The sequence below is a fragment of the Dermacentor variabilis genome, unplaced genomic scaffold, assembly GCF_050947875.1.
Source record: "Dermacentor variabilis isolate Ectoservices unplaced genomic scaffold, ASM5094787v1 scaffold_14, whole genome shotgun sequence".
Taxonomy (NCBI): domain Eukaryota; kingdom Metazoa; phylum Arthropoda; class Arachnida; order Ixodida; family Ixodidae; genus Dermacentor; species Dermacentor variabilis.
This window is the reverse complement of record NW_027460302.1, coordinates 12,365,067-12,381,423: the sequence shown is the minus strand read 5'-3', so window position 1 is coordinate 12,381,423 and position 16,357 is coordinate 12,365,067. Positions and strand designations below refer to the sequence as shown.

Below are 16,357 nucleotides of genomic sequence, written 5' to 3'. Positions count from 1 at the left end.
TGCATTCTTTGCTGGCTTAAGGGAACACAACCGGTTCCCGCGCGGGAACCGGTTGTGTAGGAAGGAGGTCTCTCGCCTTCTGTTAAATTACCTACAGGACACGGATTTGGCTTCCACATGGTGAACTGAGGAGTGACCATTTGTAATTGGGAGGTCTGTGTCTGATTATGTGATTTATTTATTTTAAGTGTCGCTACAGTGGAGCAATTACCGGCAGCAACTGCAAGGCTAATCCCACCAGTAGCCTACAACAACTCAACTCAACGGAACATGAATGCTTACAGGGGTATGAGCCATTGATGATGATAGTTTTTGTTCACGGCAAACAAAAATGCATAGAACCCTAGCTATATACACCTTCACTGTAACAGATTTCTGGGAACAGTTGATACTATTGTGCACGTCAAAAAAATTTAATTATGGGCTGTAACGTCCCAAAACTGAGCAGTGGGCTATGGGGAACACCATAGTCAAGGGTTCTGGGTTAATTTTGACCACCTGAGGCTCCTTAACAAGCACCCAAATAACACAGCAATCAATCAATCAATCAATCAATCAATCTTTATTTAGCATTCATTCATTTACAAAAATGAACACTAGGACAAGAACTAAAAGCTGCTTTTTTGCAGCTTGACAAGGTTCTTGCCCCTATCTATGACAACGGGGACAGAATAATGTTTGTACACTTTAGTGTGTGCAATGCACAAATGTATAAGTGAAAAATTTGTGAGGCTAAATGTACAATCAGTGATACAAGATGATACAGTACAAATGACATATATATATGTATATATATATGACATGTATATATGAATATACACTATATAACAGAAATACATATTTATTTTCAACTGCTGTAAAATTCATCATAGAACGTTTTCTTGACATGCAGAAACATAGATAGCAAATGAAGATGTGCGTAAATTTCTTGCAGGTTACATCCTATATGCGAAAATGCCATCAAAATGAAAAACTACCTAATTTAAAGGAGCCAAGTAGTGACTTCCCCTAGCCAAAGTAACGTTAAAAAAAATAATTACTCAGTTTGAATTAGGAAGTCTCGTAATGTTTTCCTAGTAGTGTCAGTTATCTCTATACCGTTTTCATGAAGTTTATTTAATAAGGATGGGACGCGACTGGATAGCCGATTTGATCCATAATTAGTACGGGAAAGTGGTAGCTGCCATCTCTTTCTTTCCCTAATGTTATACGATATATCTATTGGTTCTATTAGGTTGCACAACCGCAAGAATGCTTCGTTATTATACTTAAAGTAGCTCTGGTATTGTGCATCCTGTGCACCCTTCTGACATCACTGTGTCAGCGTCTCACAAGAGTGCACTTGCCTGATTTGGTGTTCGCATTTCAGCAAATCTTGGGCCCTATAACGTAAAACTATTCCAATATGTTTTTTATTCCAATCTCCTGACGTCAAATTTGTGTAACCGTTGGCGCAAGCATCAGGCGGTCACCAACAGGGTTGTCTGAACAGACCAATAAAACGCTCTCCTCGATCATATGAGATCACATTCCTTTGCTTGAAAAACGAATAACATTGCCTACACTGAGCGGCTTGTCTTATCTAATTGGCTCACAAGAGGCGAGGAGCACGCTCAAGTGGAGAGGGATTCGATGGGACCGAGCCACTGCACTGAAAATTGATAACCGGATGAAGAGGGTGGTGCCGGCACCTGCAATTGGTCTGCTCTCCATTACTTAGCTTGTGGTGGCTCGTCGACAATAGCGGCGGCATGCAACGGAAGCTTAAGAATGATGCTAGAACGGATCCTCAGCATAGTTAGCAGAACGAGGTCGTAAACATGCCGAAAGTGCTCGAAAACATTACACGGATACGCAAGAACTTTTATTACATGCAAATAAACCCGTGCTTTCCGGCAGGTGCGAGTAGCCAGTGCCTGAGCGATCGGCGGCAGCCATCTTTTATTCCTTTCGGAACAGGGCAGCCTGCGGCTATTCAGAAGAAAATTCAGTCTTGTTCAGCATGTTAATGCACCTTTAACGCGTACACGTGATTTTGACACCGTGAGTTTTTGTGGTTTTGTGACATTGCATGAGAGGCAGGTGAAGTGGGTGCAGCCGGAAAACTTTTGAACAGTAGCCGAGGCGTAATGGCGAAAAGGCGTCGTATAAGAAATAACTGTTTTTCTTTTGTTCAGTCAAATCATGCATAATCATTGTGTACACGTCATATCAGATGGGGAGCTATCATGGTTTTCGTGACGTTGTGTGACAGACAGTTGAAGTGGGGGTGGTCCAAAAAAGTATTTGACCAATCGCAGAGGGCTGATTGGTGAATTGGAATAGAAAAGTTTGGAATAGTTTTACATTATAGCACCCCTTGTGTACTACATAAATTAAGAAAAAAACAGCAAGAAGAAGATGCACACAGGAAACGTACAAAACAGGAAATGAATGAATGAATGCGTGGTGTTTAGTGGCACAAGGGCCAGGCATGGCCAAAGAGCACCATGCCAGTGTTAATGAGTTTGCAGTGGAGTTATGATTTCTATGAAGTGGATGTGATGTGGCTATAAAGGGGCCTTAAAAATAGTCGCTATAAAGTGCGTAAAATCTATGTGTAATAAGATTATGGCGATGACAAATTATGGGTACTATGAGCATTAAGATGCACTGCGAGAGAATGATACGATATGCAAGGTATGTCTGAAACTAAAATTGGCTCGAGCGCAACTGCCTCATTAGAGCTCTTGAAACACAACGGCCTGGAGGCATGTGCTATACAAAACAACTATCAAAGTGGCATCCTCTCGAAAGAGGATGCGTTACGAATTTAATGGGCTTATAACATGTAGGACAACATCATTCAAGAGATAGAGGACTGCTTTTGTGTTAAAAAGCAGTTTTTCACCAAGAAACATAGCCAGGTGAAGAGGGACGCAATAACAGTATGCAAGAGGAAAACGTTTCTCTCAACATCGGCTTCTTGACACTCCAGGAGGACACGGAGGACGGTCAGGCTCTCACCACATCTACCACAGGTTGGAGGTTCATTTCCAGTAAGTGGAAAATTATGGGGAACAAATGTGTGTCCTATTCTGTCATCTCAGAATAGGACATCTGTTTGCCACAATTTTGTTGCGGAGAGCCAGAAACCTAACTGTGGCTTTATCACATGCAGTTTGTTATTTATTTCTGCATCCCATATGCGTTGCCAGTGGTTTCGCAGTTTCTTTCATAAGAAAGGCTTCAGATCTGTGACAGGGACTGCAGCAGTAGCATTAACAGCATGGAATGCAATTGACGTCGCCGTCTGGTCAGCCAGAATGTTGCCTTCGATTCCCCTTATGGCCAGGTACGAGCATATGATGCTGATTAGATAGATAAGGTTTACAGAGGTCGGAATAGACATCAATAAGCACGTGATTGTTATGTTTGCAGAATGACATCAAGGCTTTAACAACCACTTAGGGAATCTGTATATAAAACTGCTTTTTGGAGTTTTGATTTCCCTATATGCTTCACAGCTGACAATAGTGCACAGGCCTCGGCCATAAAGATACTATTTTCCAGACGCAGTACATTGAATTCTGAGAAGGATGGACCAACGGCTGCATAGGACACCCCGAGATTTGACTTCGAAGTGTCGGTGCAGAACTCTGTGCGAAAGTGCTTGTACTCGAGTTCTGGGAAATGTATTTGAATTTCGACCTCAGGTGCGTTCTTTGTAACTTATAGAAAGGCCGTGTCACATTCTACCACCTGACACTCCCAAGGAGGTCACAGCTTGATTGGATGCATTAAGCAATGCTGAAAGAGTGGGACATGCATTTCATCGTTAAGCTCCCTCACCCGCAGCGAGAAAGGCTGTCATACAGAGGGACAATTACGGAAAAGTGTAGCACAAGTCATATCGTTAACGGTATTAAAATGTGGATATTTATGATTAGAGAGTATTTTGTGAAAATATGTGAGGCTGCTGTAAGTTTTCTGCAGATGGAATGACCATTCATTTGATTCTGTGTATAAGCTTTCAATAGGGCTTGTCCTGAAAGCACCAGTGGCTAAGCGGATACCTAGATGGTGGACAGGATCTAGCATCTTCAGCACGCTCGGGGCGGCAGACTTATTACGACGGCACCATAATCCAGTTGCGATCGAATAAGGCTCTTATAAAGATTCATCAAACACTTCCTGTCGTTACCCCAAGTTGTGTGGGATAGAATTTTCAGTAAGTTCATTGTCTTTAGACATTTTGCTTTAAGATATTTAATGTGTGGAAAGAAAGTAAGCCTGGAGTCAAGTATGATATCTAGAAATTTATGCTCTTTGTTGACAGGTATTTGTTGTCCACACAGTCCTACACAAGGATCTGGAACCAGGCTTCTCTTTCCTTTAAAAGGATACAAGTGCTTTTATGTGGGTTTACTTTAAATCCATTTTTGCCTGCCCACTTAGACACCTTGCTAAAGCCCTGCTGTACCTGTCTCTCACATATTGCGAGGTTGCAGGATTTGAAGCCTATTTGAATGTCATCCACATAGACGGAATAAAGAAATGGCTGGTTGTAATCAAGCACAAAGCATGTTCATCCTCACAATAAAGAGCATGCAGCTAAGCGAACCTCCCTGGGGTACACAGGTTTCTTGTATATAGGGGGTGATAATATTGTAACGATGTTAATAAAACAACTATGTTTATTAAGGGCAAACTTGTGCCCATAACTAAAAGTCACTGCGATCGTGAAGAAATTCCCGGCAGTTGTGTTCTAAAACTGGCCTCGAACCGTCTTCCTTTTTCTTCTCACGTGACATCTCGTACACGTGGCGCATGCGAGCCGGGTCCAACCGGCTACCCGTGTCACGAAGATCGCTGCCTGTTGTTGCTGAACAACACCAAAATATGGCGGGCACAGTGTCCAATACAAAGGGCGCGCAACTTGAATGTGATCAAGTTGTCGTGGCATTATCCCCTTTCTTACCGAATCGGCCCGATGCGTGAGAGGAAGTAGGGGTTCCTGCGAGCTCTCTAATTTTTTTTGTTGTTGTTGTTGTTCATGACCTCTCCTGGTACGGTTTCATGCGGACAACATGCACAACTTCTGTGGAGTTGCGCCGTCTTGGGCTCTCTTGTACAGCGGATTTCACTTCGTAAGTGACATCGCTTATACAACAAAGTATTTCGTAAGGGCCAAAGTATCGGCACAGAAGCTTTTCAGACAGTCCACGGCGTCGCACAGGGGTCCATACCCACACCTTGTCACTGGGCTGATAATGAGCTTCACTATGGCACTGATTGTACCGGCTGGAGTCGATGCGTTGTTGGCGGCATATTCAGTACCTTGCCATCTGTCCTGCCTCCTCGGCTCTTTGCAAGAAATCATCTAGGTCAGATGAGTTATTGTTTTCTTCATTTAATGGCAACATAGCACCCAAAGTTGTGGTTACTGCTCGGCCGAATACAAGTTCAAACGGGGCGACTCGTGTTGTTTCTTGAACGGCCGTATTATATGCGAAGGTGATGTACAGCAAAATTTCGTCCCACAGCCTATGTTCAACGTCGACCTACAACGAAAGCATGTCAGTCGGTGTTCTGTTGAGGCGTTCAGTTAAAGTGTTTAAACGTCTGAGGGTGGTACGCCATAGTTCTTTTATGATCAGTATGTGTCATTTGCAACAAGAATTTCATCAGGTCTGCAGTAAAGGATGTTCCACGATCGGAAATAACTGTGGGAGCGCCATGCCTGAGCACAATATTGTTGACAAAGAATTTTGCAACTTCAACAGCCGTTGCACTGTACAGGAAATCAGTTTCAGCGTAATGGGTCAGATAGTTTGTGGCCACAATTATCCACTTTTTGCCTAAAGATAATGTTGGGAAGGGTCCAAGGAGGTCCGTACCGACTTGCAGGAATGGGGTTTTTGGTGGCTATATTGGCTGGAAGAGGCCTGCCGGTTTTAGGATGGAGTCTTGTGCCATTGACACTCGCGACAAGTCTTGACATAGTGCTGCACTGATGGTAATAACTTAGGCCAGTAGTATATTCAGACGAATCCTGGCGAATGTACAGCTCACGCCCATGTGTCCAGATGTCGGTTCATCGTGACATGCATGCAAAATTTCTTCTCGCATAGCTGTGGGTATGACGAGTAAAAACTTTGTCTCGCTGTTCTCGAAGTTTCTCTTGTAGAGGACACTTCCTCGCAGACAGAACGAAGATAGCCTTCTAGAGAAAATATGCGGGAGTTGAACGTCAAGTTTTTCCAGGCGCTGTATAAGTGGAAGCAATTCCGGGTCATCTCGTTGTTGTTGAGCAATTTGTGACCCGTCAACAATGCCAAGGAACAGAAAATCCTCTTCTTCTGACACAGTTGTCCCGACTGGTGCGCATGACAAGCAGTCGGCATCGCTGTGTTTCCTCCTGGATCAGTATACGACAGTAATATCATACTCTTGAAACCTAAGGCTCCTACTTGCTAGTCATCCGGATGGATCCTTGCGATTCGCCAGCCAGCAAAGCAACTGGTGATCACTGACTGCTCTGAATGGTCTACCATAGAGGAAGGGCCGAAATTATATCCTTCAATGCACACAAGGTGATTGGCTGTGGACCGCCCTTCTCTGAAGCTACACTGATAGGGATCAAGCATCTTGTTGAGCTCAAGGAAATGTATGAGTCTACGACTAATCATTTTTTCAAAAAGCTTACACAGGTAACTCGTGTCAGGAAGAAGACCGAGAGTTGACCTTGGCATTGCACTCCAAAGTGCCATGGAACGGTACTGCGGCAGTTTGCACGGTGGCGCTATAGCCACTTGGGCTATAACCTAACCGGGAAAACATACAATCCGAAGTAACTGCAAGAAGTCACAGGCCTGCGCGATACATGCAGCACAGTCACAGCATAAGCTAGAGGAGCGGCTCCATAGGAGCTCCATTTTCGGCAGCCTGCACTACAGGGTCTTTGCAGAGTCTTCACAGTCTCTTTGCGTCGTTTTCATGAGAAGGATGCAAACTGTCTGCCCGGTGTCGACGGCAAGGTCTGGCTTCTGCTGTTTTCTGCACAGTGGTCTGCTGAGCCTGGCAATGCCTGGATGCAGCAGCGCACGTAACTACAATTCACTTCTTCAGCAGCGGTTCATACCTCGTGAGGTGGCACCATAACGTGTACCAAAAGGTAAATGCAGATATCCAGACTACGTGGCAAACATGTCACATCTCTTGCCCTGTGGCACGGCACGTCGCTGCTGCTGCTGCTGATGATAATGATGGTTTATCGACATCCCCTTCGAGACAAGGTGGTGACAAATAGCCAGCTAGCATGCTTGAGTTAACCAGGTCCAGCTATGGGCAGCATGCAACTCCTATATGCAACTGCTAGATGTGGGAACACATGGTGGACTATAACGGAGCTGCAGTGCAAAGTTTGTACGCATCTACATGTCACACCGCGTGTCAAATGGTACGATACGATGCTAACGATGATGATGACGAATTAATGGCATTCCCTTTGAAACGGGACGGTGAAAAATAGTCATCTAGCCTGCTTGATTTAATCAGGCATGCCATACATGTTTTTCATTACACCAATATTTATACATCTCCATAACCTTTCTTCTCTTCCTCAAGACTTCCCTATCTACCTTGTACTGCTACCTACGCAACTTCTAAATGAGGTGCCTCCTGGTGTAATAATATGCAAGTGCAATGAAAAAGGAATACGTATAGATGCCACGTGGTGCACATCTCACATCGTAAAGCAAGTGGCACGCTACTATGATAATGACGATGATGATTTATCGCTATCCCCTTTGAAACGTGGTGCCAACATATTCACCTAGCTTGATTTAATCAGGTACATAATATATTTTCTAGCATTCTTGCATACATTCCCTAAGCTTCCCTTTCCTTAAATTCTCTTTTCTTGCTTTGTTGGCATACAGGGACACTCTAGGAGTCACAAGGTGCAGTCCGACACAGCTTCTGATGGTACGAAGTCTCCTCACGAGGTTGCCGAAGTTATCTGACCAAATGGAGCCCAGGTGGCCATCCACTGCTGTCTACCAAAAAGATGAAACGGCCAAATGTCGCCAGAAGAGGAACTTTGTGACCGACAGCACACAGCTTCCCGCCTTTCTGCTCTAGCGTCTGGAGGGGCTGTGTGGGTTCATGACCTACAGGCCGCTACAACGGTGCTAAGCCCAGCGACGAAACCCCCTTCGTACGTCATCAGGACACCGAGCAAAGTTGTTGTGCCTAACTGCATCAACCTCAAGCCATTCTCCGAAACAACGGTACGCTGCCCTGTAGGCACAAGAGAAGAGAAAAGCAATAAAAGTGTGGCAGGCAATAGCGGTGTCCAACGCAGCAATCATCCTGCCAGCAGGAGCTCAGCACAGGGTGACGAGACATAATGCTTAGAGAACACAGCAAACACAGCTACAAGCATGGGCACGTAACCTAGCGTTTTCTTGGCTGCAATGCCATCTGCGAAAAACACCGTGTCTTGCTGCATAAGGTCTGTGCATCAAGTGAATACAGCCAAGAAACTTAATTTGCAAGATGCTTCAGTGTAAAGTATGTAAATATTAAACAATCTCGGGGTAGAGATGTAGGAGGTAAGGAGCACACTGATGTATGCAGAGAGGGCCAATTAAGGCAACAGGGAGATGCATCCAACTTTGGTCATGCTTGCATCCCTGATGAGATAATCTACCATGCAGAAGCAGCTGCCCTCATCCTCTCCACATTCTTAATGTGGTCACACTGTATGTTTAGGGCTGTTTGTATAATGTTTGTTCTATAATTATGAATGTGTGTTTTGGGTGTGCAACTTGTCCCTGTCTGGTCTCTAGCCCGTCAGAATTCGTGACACAAAGACCACTGTAACGATTCCTATACTTTTAGAGGTACAGTCACAAGCAAAAGCTTGAAGACCAGAGATGCTGCAAAAAAAAATATTTTTTTCTTATCAGCCCAGGCATGGCATGCTGAAGTCGAGTTGTGCTGCCTACGTGCATCTGTTACCAATGCAATTGGGACAATTCATGGTTGCACAGCTGTGCTAGAAGAATTTAAGCTCTTGCCTGGTACTGTAGTCTCCCGGCTTTTGCCTATCACTGTACGACTGTTTCAGAGACAAGGCCAATGTAAACCGAAGTGTTAATTTAAGCTACAAAATTAAATAAAATAACATTAACATTCACAGAATGAATGGTACAAGATGTGTCACCACACTACCATGGCACTTACAATTCAGCTGCCAAGCCTATTTTCAACAAAATCAAAATTGCTTTTCATGAACTATGTTTGTCCTGCAGCCACCTCTATGCCGAGTCGTCAACCACGCTGGCAGCGCGGTGTTACCTAGGCCAATCACGTAAACTGAACACAAACTGAACCCGTGTTTTGAACAATCATCTCTGATTGTCTTCCCCTGTTGCCCAGTGTGTGCTCCTTTTATACTGCCACCTAGCGTTTCTACACACATATGCTGGGGAGCACAGACAGGGTTACATATCGCCATTTATAGTGGCAATATGACATCAAAGCAATACGCAGTAAAACAACAGATGGTATTGGATGCTGAAAATTCCTGTAATTACAATGTATTAATTCTAACACTTACCTACCCCCCCCCCCCCTTTGGTGGCGTAGCCAAAAATTTCGTTCTGGGGGGGGGGGGGGAGAGGGGCTCATGTTGCAGCTCAGCCTCCTCCTTATAGAATTTGTCGAGGGAAAAAATATATGAATAATAACTGCATTGCAATTGCCAAAGATGCTGCAAACGAATTCTTGAACGCTACGCATTGTCAAGACCAGCAAAATATATATTTTTAGATAAAAGAATATACTCGTATGTCTCAAAAATTGTGCCAGAAGTAACTGATATCAATGCTTCCATGTTCTTAAAAAATTAAATTATGGGGTTTTACGTGCCAAAACCACTTTCTGATTAGGAGGCACGCCGTAGTGGAGGACTCCGAAAATTTCGACCACCTGGGGTTCTTTGACGTGCACCTAAAGCTAAGTACACGGGTGTTTTCGCATTTCGCCCCCATCGAAATGCGGCCACCTTGGCCGGGATTCGATCCTGCGACCTCGTGCTCACCAGCCCAACACCATAGCCACTGAGCAGCCATGGCGGGTTTCCATGTTTTTTGTCTACTTAATAAGTAAAGAAAATATCACACGAACTTTAGAACTATATCAGTTTGAAACCAGCAAAGCAGTGCATGCCGCTGATATAAAAAATGTAAAGACCGTTTAATGAAGTCGAGGACAAATATCAAACTGTCATTCAAGAATCTTGTTTACATTTTTGTACATATGCAACAGTCAGGGAAAAATTTCAATGACGCTGTCCTTCATTCCAATGTGTTTATTTATTTATTTATTTATTTATTTATTTATTTATTTATTTATTTATTGAAAATACCTTACAGGCCCCTTGACAGGGCATTGAGTAAGGGGGGTAATAACAGTGCAAAGTAACTTGACAGCGTACAAACACACGGCTCAAATTAGCAATGTAACACAAAGAAGGAAGAGCTGTCATATTGTGCAGGAGGAGCTGTCACCGGTCATGTATTTCGAGTAATTGCACCAAAATTCTAGTCGCAACAGAGAGCACATATAAAAAGCAGGGGTTCTGCAAAATATACGAGGGCAAGTAAAATGAAAGTGAGCCAAAGCGAATGTATGACAAACGGGGCACTTTACTTAAAAGTAGTCTCCATGAGCATTGAGGCATTTGTCCCACTGACAACATCATCATCATTTATTACTCCCTTAAGGGTCCCTTCAGGGACATGACATAAGGGGGGAGGAGACAGCGATGGGAAAGTGCCATAGATCAGCTAAAAAAAGCAAACAACGGTAACAGAAAAATTGTGTAGGTAACAAAGCTAACAGAATAAACTGTGTAGAAAACTTCAGGTATAAACAGAACAATGAAAATATCTCGAACTGAGTAGCATAAATTAAAGGAAAACTGTACACGTAAATGTGAAAAACGCTAAACAAACGTGGCAAAAAAGAAGAGAAGGAAGAATAGGCGATGACACAAGCAAGTCGGATTGCTGGGAGAGGAAACGTGAGAAAAAGTGGCTATTTTGGGTTCAAATGGCCTGATAGTAACAGCATAAACTTGGAGGGATTTGACTCTGAAACCACGGCTTCAAGAGATTGTTCCATTCTTCTATGGCGATGGGGAGGAAGGATTTGTTGAAGGCGTTGGAAGAACCATGCAAATGCTGGATGATAAGGGAGTTAAACAAATGGTGAGATAAGCATAACGGAGCTTGTAGTAAGTTCTCATGCAGTGCAGGAAAGTTAAAGTATAATTTATGAAAAAGACAGAGCATTGCAAGTTTCCGGTGGAGTGCTAAGAGTTCAAGTCCGAGAGACAATTTCATGTCAATAACGCTGTGCCAAGGTGAGTACTGGGAAGTTATGAAGCGGGCTGCCCGGTTCTGAATGGCTTCAAGCAATTGAATCAAGCAAACCTGGTGAGGGTTCCATATGCCTGAGGCATACTCCATTTTAGAGCGGATGTATGTTACGTATGCTAGTTGCCTGATGGATGGAGGGGTCATAGCCAGAGATCTTCGGATGAAACCAAATGTTCTGGAAGTGTAAGCACAAAGTTTCGTGATATGGTCCACCCAAGTTAGCTTGTTAGTTATTTCGACTCCCAGGTACCTGTATGAGTTTGTTACTGATAGCGCCGTGGAGTTCAGCGAGTACGGGAAAAGGGTAGTGGAACGTTTTTGTGAGATGTGCATACATTTATGTTTCTAAACATTAAGCTGCATAAGCCAGTCAAAACACAATTTCTAGATTTTGTTTAGGTCGTCTTGTAATGATTCCATTTGAGGGAATAAACGAGAGTTAATGAACGAGTGAGGGAACAAATGGGAGTAAATGACATCTTAGTCAAAATCAAGAAAAAGAAATGGGCATGGGCACGACATGTAATGAGGAGGGAAGATAACCGATGGTCATTAAGGGTTACGGACTGGATTTCAGGGAAGGGAAGCGTAGCAGGGGATGGCAGAAAGTTAGTTGGGCGGATGAGATTAAGAACTTTGCAGGGACAACACGGCCACAATTAGTGCATGACCGGGGTAGCTGGAGAAGTATGCGAGAGGCCTTTGCCCTGCAGTGGGCATAACCAGGCTGATGATGATGATGATGTAATAATTCCTGGTTGGTATCGTTGGAGATGCAGCGATAAATGACGCAATCGTCCACAAAAAGAGGGACAGATGACGAAATCCCAGATGGCAGGTCGTTGATGAAAATTATGAAGAGAAGCGGAGCGAGAACCGAACCCTGGGGAACTCCAGAGATAACTTCAGTAGTTTCAGACGCACGACTGGCAATGACGGTGAACTGTGAGCGGTTCGTTAAAAAGCAGCGAATCCAGGATAAGACAAGAGGTTCGAGTGATAAGTATGCAAGTTTACACAATAGATGTTGGTGATAAACGCGGTCAAATGCTTTTGAAACAGCCATGTAGATGACGTCTGTTTGAAATGAAGAATCTAAATTAAGGTGAAGATCGGTTGTAAATTCAAAAAGTTGGGTTTCGCACGAGAAGCCTGCCCTGAAACCATGCTGTTTGGGAAAGAAGAAAGAATTGTGATCGAGGTGATTAGCAATATGGGAGTAGAGTATATGTTTGAAGAGCTTGCATTAGATGCATGATAATGAAATGGGACGATAATTAGAGGGGTGAGCATGGTCACTGCTCTTAAAAATTGGCACAACCTTGCTTGATTTCCAGTCGTCTGGAATTTGACTGGTATTGAAGGGTTGGGCAAAGATGAGTTGCAGGATTTGGCTTGTGAAATGTTTCGTGCCTTTACGTATTTTAGCAAGAATGTTATCAGGTCCGGGTGAAGTGGACGGCTTGAGGTTATCGATGAGCTTTGAAATTCCCTCATATGTGATGCTTACGGGTGGCATTGGAATAAAATTTAGGCTCGGTAAAGTAATGCTCTTATCCGCTGGCTCATGGGTCAAAACTGAGGTGAAGTAGGAATTCATTGTGTCTGATCGCTCGTAAAGCAGAACGTCTGTGCCGTCTTGTCTTTTTAACGATATGTTATAGGAACTGTTCTTGTTGGGCATTAGCAACTTCCAAAATTTCTTGGGGTTAACACGCAATATTTCTAGAAGATCGTGACTGTAGAATTTTCTTTTGGATGACCGCAATAATCTAGTGCATTCGCGAAGGATGCCGAAGTTTTTTTCCCATTTTACAGGTGATCCGCAGTTCTTGGCAGTGCGGAAGAGGCACTTCTTTTTTTGTGACAGCTTACACAGTGAGTTGGAATACCATGGCTTTGTGGCATCCCCGCAGATGCAGATGAGTGGGGCGTAGGCGTCTATGAGTGATAACATTTTGTGCTTAAAAAGACACCAACTTTCGTTCACGGATCTCGTAGCCATGGACACATGAAAGGCTGTGAAAAAGTGTTCGAGGTCAGAGTTTATGCTCGCAAAGTCAGCTTTACTGTAATCACGGATGTATTTGATGAACGGTTGACGGGGGGGAGACTTCAATCATCAGGTTAAAGAACAAGAGATTGTGATCACTCAGCCCACTGTAACATCATCATCAGCCTAGTTACGCCCACTGCAGGGCAAAGGCCTCTCCCATACTTCTCCAACTACCCCGGTCATGTACTAATTGTGGCCATGCTGTCCCTGCAAGCGTCTTAATGTCATCCGCCCACCTAACTTTCTGCGCCCCCTGCTACGCTTCCCTTCCCTTGGAATCCAGTCCGTAACCCTTAATGACCATCGGTTATCTTCCCTCCTCATTACATGTCCGGCCCATGACCATTTCTTTTTCTTGATTTGAACTAAGATGTCATTTACCCGCGTTTGTTACCTCACCCAATCTGCTCTTTTCTTATCCCTTAACGTTGCACCCATCATTCTTCTTTCCATAGCTCATTGCGTCGTCCTCAATTTCAGCAGAACCCTTTTCGAAAGCCTCCAGGTTTCTGCCCCATATGTGAGTACTGGTAACACACAGCTGTTATGCACTTTCCTTTTGAGGGATAATGGCAACCTGCTGTTCATGATTTGAGAATGCCTGCCAGACACACCCCAGCCCATTCTTATTCTTCTGGTTATTTCAGTCTCACGATCCGGATCCGTGGTCACTACTTGCCCTAAGTAGATGTATTCCCTTACCACTTCCAGTGCCTCGCTACCTATCGTAAACTGCTGTTCTCTTCCGAGACTGTTAAACATTACTTTAGTTTTCTGCAGATTAATTTTCAGACCCACCCTTCTGCTTTGCCTCTCCAGGTCAGTGAGCATGCATTGTAATTGGTCCCCTGAGTTACTAAGCAAGGCAATATCATCAGCGAATCGCAAGTTGCTAAGGTATTCTCCATCAACTTTTATCCCCAATTCTTCCCACTCCAGGTCTCTGAACACATCCTGTAAACATGCTGTGAATAGCATTGCAGAGATCGTATCTCCCTATCTGACACCTTTCTTTATTGGGATTTTGTTGCTTTCTTTGTAGAGGACTACGGTGGCTGTGGAGCCTCCTATAGATATCTTCCAGTATATTTACATATGGCTCATCTACACCCTGATTTCGTAATGCCTCCATGACTGCTGAGGTTTCGACTGAATCAAACGCTTTCTCGTAATCAATGAAAGCTATATATAAGGGTTGGTTATATTCTGCAAATTTCTCTATCACTTGACTGATAGTGTGAATATGGTCTATTGTTGAGTAGCCTTTACGGAATCCTGCCTGGTCCTTTGGTTGAAAAAAGTCTAAGGTGCTCCTGATTCTATTTGCGATTACCTTAGTAAATACTATGTAGGCAACGGACAGTAAGCTGATCGGTTTATAATTTTTCAAGTCTTTGGCGTCCCCTTTCTTATGGATTAGGATTATTTTAGCGTTCTTCCAAGATTCCGGTGCGCTCGAGGTTTTGAGGCATTGCTTATACAGGGTGGCCAGTTACTCTAGAACAATCTGCTCACCATCCTTCAACAAATATGTTGTTACCTGTTCCTCCCCAGCTGCCTTCCCCCTTTGCATATCTCCCAAGGCTTTCTTTACTTCTTCCAGCGTTACCTGTGGGATTTCGAATTCCTCTAGACTATTTTCTCTTCCATTATCGTCGTGGGTGCCACTGGTACTGTATAAATCTCTATAGAACTCCTCAGCCACTTGAACTATCTCATCCATATTAGTAACGATATTGCCGGCTTTGTCTCTTAACGCACACATCTGATTCTTGCCTATTCCTAGTTTCTTCTTCACTGTTTTTAGGCTTCCTCCGTTCCTGAGAGCCTGTTCAATTCTATCCATATTATAGTTCTTGATGTCCGCTGTCTTACGCTTGTTGATTAAATTAGAAAGTTCTGCCAGTTCTATTCTAGCTGTAGGGTTAGAGGCTTTCATACATTGGCGTTTCTTGATCAGATCTTTCATTTCCTGCGATAGCTTACTGGTTTCCTGTCTAACGGAGTTACCACCAACTTCTATTGCACACTCCTTAATGATACCCACAAAATTGTCATTCATTGCTTCAACACTAAGGTCCTCTTCCTGAGTTAAAGTCGAATACCTGTTCTGTAGCTTGATCTGGAATTCCTCTATTTTCCCTCTTACCGCTAACTCATTCATCGGCTTCTTATGTACCAGTTTCTTCCGTTCCCTCCTCAGGGCTAGGCTAATTCGAGTTCTTACCATCCTATGGTCACTGCAGCGTACCTTGCTGAGCACGTCTACATCTTGTATGATGCCAGGGTTCGCGCAGAGTATGAAGTCGATTTCATTTCTAGTCTCACCATTCGGGCTCCTCCACGTCCACTTTCGGCTAACCCGCTTGCGAAAAAGGGTATTCATTATCCGCATATTATTCTGTTCTGCAAACTCTACTAATAACTCTCCTCTGCTATTCCTAGAGCCTATGCCATATTTCCCCACTGACTTGTCTCCAGCCTGCTTCTTGCCTACCCTGGCATTGAAGTCGCCCATCAGTATAGTGCATTTTGTTTTGACTTTACTCATCGCCGATTCCACGTCTTCATAAAAGCTTTCGACTTCCTGATCATCATGACTGCATGTAGGGGCATAGACTTGTACCACCTTCAATTTGTACCTCTTATTAAGTTTCACAACAAGACCTGCCATTCTCTCGTTAATGCTATAGAATTCCTCTATGTTACCAGCTATTTCCTTATTAATCAGGAATCCGACTCCTAGTTCTTGTCTCTCCGCTAAGCCCCGATAGCACAGTACGTGCCCACTTTTTAGCACTGTATATGCTTCTTTTGTCCTCCTAACCTCACTGAGCCCTATTATATCCCATTTACAACCCTGTAATTC

The 16,357-nt window shown here is 43.8% G+C and overlaps 1 protein-coding gene across 4 annotated transcripts in view; it reads right to left on the bottom strand.

Moving 5' to 3' along the window:
• Positions 1–16,357, bottom strand: part of Ufsp1 (UFM1 specific peptidase 1) — a 171,008-nt gene that overhangs the window by 111,929 nt on the left and 42,722 nt on the right. The window lies entirely within an intron of this gene.